Source organism: Triticum urartu, chromosome 3A (genome assembly GCF_056163025.1).
Source record: "Triticum urartu cultivar PI428250 chromosome 3A, HENAU_Tu73, whole genome shotgun sequence".
NCBI lineage: Eukaryota > Viridiplantae > Streptophyta > Magnoliopsida > Poales > Poaceae > Triticum > Triticum urartu.
In genome coordinates, this window is record NC_141875.1 from 401793667 (window position 1) to 401802642 (window position 8976).

Genomic DNA, 8976 nt, shown 5'->3' on the forward strand with positions numbered 1-8976 from the left:
ATATGATTGAGATGAACAAACCGGATTTCTTCAAGGTTGAAACACTTATTGGAGCAAGTCTTAAGTTATCACTATGTTCTCCTCTTAAGACTTGGGGGCTATAGGTATTATGCATATAAAGGAGGAACGTCTTCAGTTTATCAGTTTTGAGCAAATCAAGAAGATCAATTACATGACCCGGTGTCGACAACAATTATGACCTGGTGCCATCAATATTTATAAACCGGCAATTTTGGTAATATTAAACTGGCAAGTTTTACATCTTCAAATCGGCTGAATATCAGATAAGTATTTCAAGACCCATATTTCTTAAACCGGCGCTTTGGAAGCCGACTCAAGTGGATTATTCTTCACAATATTTCTCTGTGAGAAACCAATGTCAGCAAATTGAGTATGAAGCTGGCTTGTTAACCCGGATTTTCTAGAAGGAGGAAATGACAAGGACTTAAGGATCATCATATGCCGGTTTACAAGAATTCTTAACCCGGAGCATAATCTGTCAAATTTGGTCTTGTGTTTGTTTTACAGGATCGGTTTAACATGGATAAATCCAAATTAAACTGGGGCCTATTGTCGGGGATATACCCCGCGGTGTAAACCGGCCGGAAGGATAACCCGACCGGACTTGGTGTTTTACTTGAGACCCGGCTGAGACTTAACGATTCACTGGCGACCCGTTTGGACCTGTCGGTTTACGATTCATTGGTAATCCAGCAGGCGGGTCAGAGGAGTGACAAGACCCGATGGCCCAACGGGCGGTTCATGAAGGCCAGTTCATACTATGATGGGCCGGTTGAAGAGGAAAGGCGTGAGGAATATTTGTCTTACAAGGAGTTAAGACATGGACTTGTATCCGGTTTGTATTAGAGATAGACTAGTCCTAATCCTAATAGGACTCCACATGTAACCCACCCCTTCAACTTATATAAGGAGGGGCAGGGCTCCCCAAAGAGGGACAAGCAAGAAGAAACAATCTCTAGGGCTAGACACAAAGAGCCGATTTACCGGCGACTCCCTCATGAACATAATGAGACCTAGCCACAAACAGCATGTAGGGTTATTACCGGATGATATTTCCCGGGGCCCGAAGCTGTCTAAATCCTTGTCTTATGTTGCGTCTCTCGATTCCTCCCAACCCCTCTCAAGCTACCACATAGATGCGTTGGCCTCGCGACTAAGCCCTCACACTAGGACATCTGCCGTGACAATTCCACGACAGTAACCGAATCAAGAAAGGCTAGTCCTGATCGGTTTTAGCTTCAGAGTTGTAATCTTATATGCCAAGTCCAGCGTGCCATATATATGTAAGGCCGTGGCCGATTGAAGAGAACATCAATCGATCTATCAATACAAATATTACTTTTTCACGTACGTCTATTTTCCATCATCTTCTCCTGCCAAGCCCTAGCAGCCCTAGGGTTTGGCGATCTTTGTCGTTCTGCGCTGAAAAGCGGTCGTCCCTCCTCTACGAAAGCAAGGGGATCTTTGTTGCTTTGCTAGGAAAGCAATCGTTCGTCGTCATGAAAGCACGACGGTTATCCTGGTGTTGCATGGCGATTTCGCGTGCCAACACACACCACCCCCTTAGTGGCTGTTGTGTTTCCCCTCTTGGCCCATTAGGCCCATATAGTTTGTCGGGGGTTGTCCGGAACCCCTTCCAGTGACCCGATACGTACTCGGTACCCCCAGAACACTTCCGGTGTCCGAATACTATCGTCCTCTATATGAATCTTTACCTCTCGACCATTTCGAGACTCCTCGTCATGTCCATGATCACATCCGGGACTCCGAACAACATTCGGTCACCAAATCACATAACTCATATAATACAAAATCGTCATCGAACGTTAAGCATGCGGACCCTACGGGTTTGAGAACTATGTTGACATGACCGAGACACCTCTTCGGTCAATAACCAATAGCGGAACCTAGATGCTCATATTGGTTCCTACATATTCTACGAAGATCTTTATTAGTCAAACCGTAATGACAACATACGTTATTCCCTTTGTCATCGGTATGTTACTTGCCCGAGATTCGATCATCGGTATCTTCATACCTAGTTCAATCTCGTTACCGGCAAGTCTCTTGACTCGTTCCTTAATGCATCATCCCATAACTAACTCATTAGTCACATTGCTTGCAAGGCTTATCATGATGTGCATTACCGAGAGGGCCCAAAGATACCTCTCCGTTACTCGGAGTGACAAATCCTAATCTCGATCTATGCCAACCCAAGAAACACCTTCAGAGATACCTGTAGAGCATCTTTATAATCACCTAGTTACGTTGTGACGTTTGATAGTACACAAGGTGTTCCTCCGGTATCCGGGAGTTGCATAATCTCATAGTCAAAGGAATATGTGTAAGTCATGAAGAAAGCAATAGCAATAAAACTGAATGATCATAATGCTATGCTAACAGATGGGTCTTGTCCATCACATCATTCTCCTAATGATGTGATCCCGTTTATCAAATGACAACACATGTCTATGGTTAGGAAACTTAACCATCTTTGATTAACGAGCTAGTCTAGTAGAGGCTTACTAGGGACACGGTGTTTTCTCTATGTATCCACACATGTATCAAGTTTCCGGTTAATACAATTCTAGGATGAATAATAAACATTTATCATGATATAAGGAAATATAAATAGCAACTTTATTATTGCCTCTAGGGCATATTTCCTTCAATACGTGCCTTGTTGCCCCTATTGTCACTGGGAAAGGACATCGCAAGATTGAACCCAAAGCTAAGCACTTCTCCCATTGCAAGAAAAACCAATCTAGTTAGCCAAACCAAATGGATAGTTTGAAGAGAATTACAAAGATATCAAATCATGCATAAAAGAATTCGAAGAAGATTCAAATAATATTCATAGATAAGCTGATCATAAATCCACAATTCATCGGATCTCGGCAAACACACCCCAAAAAAGTATTACATTGAATAGATCTCCAAGAACATCAAGGAGAACATGGTATTGAGAATCAAAGAGAGAGAGAGAGAAGAAGCAATCTAGCTACTAGCTATGGAACCGTAGGTCTATGGTAAACTACTCACGCTTCATATGAAGGGCAATGGAGTTGATGTAGAAGCCCTCCGTGATCGAATCCCCCTCCGGTAGGGTGCCGGAAAAGGTTCCTAGATGGGATCTCACGGGTACAGAAGGTTGCGGCGGTGGAAAAGTGTTTTCGTGGATCCCTCTGGTGGTTTTGGGATATATGGGTATATATATGTGAAAGAATTAGGTCAGGAGGTGTACGAGGGGCCCACAAGGGTGGGGGCGCGCCCTCCGTCCTTGTGGCCACCTCGTGGCTCCTCCGACTTCATCTTCAAGTCTCCTGGTTGTTTCCGGTCCAACAAAAATCATCACGAAGGTTTTATTCTGTTTGGACTCCGTTTGGTATTCCTTTTCTGCGAAACTCAAAAACAGGAACTGGCACTGGGCTCTAGGTTAATAGGTTAGTCCCAAAAATAATATAAAATAGCATATTAATGCATATAAAACATCCAAAATAGATAATATAATAGCATGGAACAATCAAAAATTATAGATACGTTGGGGACGTATCAAGCATCCCCAAGCTTAATTCCTGCTCGTCCTCGAGTAGGTAAATGATAAAAACAGAATTTTTGATGTGGAATGCTACCTAACATATTTATCCATGTAATTTCTTTATTTTGGCATGAATGTTCAGATCCGTAAGATTCAAAACAAAAATTTAATATTGACATAAAAACAATAATACTTCAAGCATACTAACAAGGCAATTGTGTCTTCTCAAAATAACATGGCCAAAGAAAGTTTATCTCTACAAAATCATATAGTCTGGCTATGCTCCATCTTCATCACACAAAATATTCAAATCATGCACAAAACCCTGATGACAAGCCAAGCAATTGTTTCATACTTTTGATGTTCTCAAACTTTTTCAACTTTCACGCAATACATGAGCGTGAGCCATGGACATAGCACTATAGGTGGAATAGAAGGTGGTTCTGGAGAAGACAAAAAGAAGGAGATAGTCTCACATCAACTAAGCGTATCAATGGGCTATGGAGATGCCCATCAATAGATATCAATGTGAGTGAGTAGGGATTTCCATGCAACGGATGCACTAGAGCTATAAGTTTATGAAAGCTCAAAATAAAACTAAGTGGGTGTGCATCCAACTCGCTTGCTCATGAAGACCTATGGCAATTTGAGGAAGCCCGTCATTGGAATATACAAGCTAAGTTCTATAATGAAAAATACCCAATAGTATATGAAAGCGATCATAGGAGACTCTCATCATGAAGATCATGGTGCTACTTTGAATCACAAATGTGATAAAAGGATAGTAACATTGTCCCTTCTCTCTTTACTCTCATTTTTTATTTGGGCCTTCTCTCTTTCTTTGGTCTCTTTTTTTGCATCCGGAGTCACATCCTGACTTGTGGGAGAATCATAGTCTCCATCATCCTTTCCTCACATGGAACAATGCTATAATAATGAAGATCATCACACTTTTATTTACTTACAACTCAAGAATTACAACTCGATACTTAGAACAAAATATGACTATGTGAATACCTCTGGCGGTGTACCGGAATGTGCAATGAATCAAGAGTGACATGTATGAAAGAATTATGAATGGTGGCTTTGCCACAAATACGATGTCAACAACATGATCATGCAAAGCAATATGACAATGATGAAGGATGTCATAATAAATGAAACGGTGGAAAGTTGCATGGCAATATATCTCGGAATGGCTATGGAAATGCCATAATAGGTAGGTATGGTGGCTGTTTTGAGGAAGGTATATGGTGGGTTTATGGTACCGGCGAAAGTTGCGCGGCACTAGACAGGCTAGCAATGATGGAAGGGTCAGAGTGTGTATAATCCATGGACTCAACATTAGTCATAAAGAACTCACATACTTATTACAAAAATCTATTAGTCATCGAAACAAAGTACTATGCGCATGCTCCTAGGGGTATAGATTGGTAGGAAAAGACCATCGCTCGTCTCCGACCACCACTCATAAGGAAGACAATCAATAAATAAATCATGCTCCGACTTCATCACATAACGGTTCACCATACGTGCATGCTACGGGACTCACAAACCTTAACACATGCATTTCTCAAATTCACAACTACTCACTAGCATGACTCTAATATCACCATCTTCATATCTCAAAACGATCATAAGGAATCAAACTTCTCATAGTATTCAATGCACTTTATATGAAAGTTTTTATTATATCCCTCTTGGATGCCTATCATATTAGGACTAAATTTATAACCAAAGAAAATTACCATGTTGTTTAAAGACTATCAAAATAATATAATTGAAGCATGAGAGTTCAACAATTTCTATAAAATAAAACCATTGTCGTGCTCTAAAAAGATATAAGTGAAGCACTAGAGCAAAATTGCCTAGCTCAAAAGATATAAGTGAAGCACATAGAGTATTCTAATAAATCGCGATTCATGCGGGTCCCTCTCAAAAGGTTTCTACAGTAAGGATGATTGTGGAAAACTAAAAAACAAAGACTCAAATCATACAAGACGCTCCAAGCAAAACACATATCATGTGGTGAATAAAAATATAGCCTCAAGTAAAGTTACCGATAGACGAAGACGAAAGAGGGGGTGCCTTCCGGGGCATCCCCAAGCTTAGGCTCTTGGTTGTCCTTGAATATTACCTTAGGGTGCCTTGGGCATACCCAAGCTTAGGCTCTTGCCACTCCTTGTTTCATAGTCCATCAAATCCTTGTCCAAAACTTGAAAACTTCACAACACAAAACTCAAAAAAAAATCTCATAAGCCCCTTTAGTATAAGAAAATAAATCACCACTTTTGGTACTGTTGTGAACTCATTCTTTATTTATATTGGTGTAATATCTACTATATTCCAACTTTTCCATGGTTCATACCTCCTGATACTACCCATAGAATTATCAAAATAAGCAAACAACACAAGGAAAACAGAATCTGTCAAAAACAGAACAATCTGTAGCAATCTGGAATTCTCGAATACTTCTGTAAATCCAAAAATTCTGAAAAATTAGGACAACCTAAGAAATTTGTTTATTAATCTTTTGAAAAAATAATAAGTATTTTATCACGCTTTTGTTGAAATTGAAAATTATTTTCCTAGGCGTAAAAGTTTCTGTTTTTCCAGCAAGATCAAATCAACTATCACCGTAAGCTATCCCAAAGGTCTTACTTGGCACAAACACTAATTAAAACACAAAACCACATCTAACCAAAGTCTATATGAATTATTTATTACAAAACAGAACCTAAAAAGTAAAGAACAAAAATAAATTTGGGTTGCCTCCCAACAAGCGCTATTGTTTAACGCCCTTAGCTAGGCATAAAACACGAGTACATCTAGGCATTGTCATCTTTGGTATGCAATCCATAAGTAGCTCTCACAATAGATTCATATGGCAATTTATTTTTCTTTCTAGGAAAGTGTTCCATGCTCTTCCTTAACGGAAATTGAAATCTAATGTTTCCTTCTTTCATATCAATAATTGCACCAATCGTTCTAAGGAAAGGTCTACCAAGAATAAGAGGGCATATAGGATTGCAATCTATATCAAGAGCAATGAAATCTACAGGCACATAATTCCTATTTGCAACAATAAGAACATCATTAATCCTTCCCATAGATTTCTTAATGGTGGAATCCGCAAGATGCAAATTTAAAGAACAATCATCAAATTCATGGAAACCTAACACATCACATAAATTTTCTGGAATCGTGGAAACACTAGCACCCAAATCACACAAAGCATGTCACTCATAATCTTTAATCTTAATCTTAATAGTAGGTTCCCACTCATCATAAAATTTTCTAGGGATAGAAACTTCCAATTCAAGCTTTTCTTCAAAAGATTGCATTATAGCATCAATGATATGTTTAGTAAAAGCTTTGTTTTGATTATAAGCATGAGGAGAATTCAACGTGGATTGCAACAAGGAAATAAAATCTGTTAAAGAACAATTATCATAATTAAATTCCTTGAAATACAAAAGAGTGGGTTCATTGCTACTTAAAGTTTTGACCTCTCCAATCCCACTTTTATTAATTTTTGCATCACGATATAAAAACTCCGAATCATTGGGATGCCTTTTAACTAAAGTTGACTCATCTCCAGTCCCATGTTTATCAAAATTTATATTGGAAAACAAAGATTCAATAGGAGTCACATCAATCACTTTAAGATCTTCATCATTATTTAAAGCCTCTGGTTTTGCGGCCATCTTGTTTACTAAGGTAGCTTGTTTATCAGAAATTTGGCCTACTAAATTTTCAAGATGAGCAAACTGAGATTTCGAACCATAAAATTCCTTAGACGTATCATCGAGCTCTTTATTCATGTACTCCATAAAACTTTTCTGCTCCTTAAGCTCATTTCTAAAGAAACTATTATGCTCAAATTGTAGAGACATGAAGCTCCTAACATTATTTTCAATTTCTTCCATCCTCCTAGAGTGAGGACCAACGTTCTTTGGTTGAGCCATAAAGACAGGCAAGCACACCAACACACGAGCACACAAAAAGCAAATGAAGAAGCTGAACAGAAGAGGGGCAAAGAAAAGGCAAAAAAATTCGAAAATCATTTTAGAAGTGGGGGAGAGGAAAACAAGAGGCGGATGACGAATAATGTAATGCAAGAGATGAGAGTTTATGATGGGCACTTGGTATGTCTTCACTTGGCGTAGATCTCTCCGGCAACGGCGCCAGAAATTCTTCATGCTACTTCTTGAGCTTGCGTTGGTTTTTCGTTGAAGAGAAAAGGGTGATGCATCAAAGTAGAGATAAGTATGTCCCTTAGTTTGAGAACCAAGGTATCAATCTAGTAGGAGACAACGCACAAATCACCGAATACCTGCACAAACAATCAAACAACTTGCACCCAACGCGATAAAGGGGTTGTCAATCCCTTCACGGTTACTTGCAAAAGTGAGATCTGATATAGATAGATAAACGATAAAGTAAATATTTTTGGTATTTTTGGTTTATAGATCGGAAAGTAAAAGATTACAAAAATAGTAAATCGGAAACTAAAATTGTAAATCAGAAACTTATATGATGGAAAATAGACCCGGGGGCCATAGGTTTCACTAGAGGCTTCTCTCAAGAAAGTAAATAATATGGTGGGTGAACAAATTACTAGCGAGCAATTGATAGAAAAGCGCAAAGTTATGATGATATCTAAGACAATGATCATGAATATAGGCATCACGTCCATGTCAAGTAGACCGAAACGATTCTACATCTACTACTATTACTCCACACATCCACCGCTATCCAACATGCATCTAGAGTATTAAGTTCATAAAGAATGGCGTAACGCATTAAGTAAAATGACATGAGAGGAATTAACTCAAGCAATATGATGAAAACCCCATCTTTTTATCCTCGATGGCAACAATACAATACGTGCCTTGCTACCCCTACTGTCATTGGGAAAGGATACCGAAAGATTGAACTCAAAGCTAAGCACTTCTCCCATTGCAAGAAAAACCAATCTAGTTGGCCAAACCAAACCGATAGTTCAAAGAGAATTACAAAGATATCAAATCATGCATAAAAGAATTCAGAGAAGATTCAAATAATATTCATAGATAAGTTGATCATAAATCCACAATTCATCAGATCTCGGCAAACACACCGCAAAAAAGTATTACATCGAATAGATCTCCAAGAACATCGAGGAGAACATGGTATTGAGAATCAAAGAGAGAGAAGAAGCCATCTAGCTACTAGCTATGGACCCGTAGGTCTGTGATAAACTACTCACGCTTCATCGGAAGAGCAATGGAGTTGATGTAGAAGCCCTCCGTGATCGGATCCCCCTCCGCCGGGGTGCCGGAAAAGGTTCCTAGATGGGATCTCACAGGTACAGAAGGTTGCGGCGATGAAAAAGTGTTTTCGTGGATGCCTTTGGTGGTTTGGAGATATATATA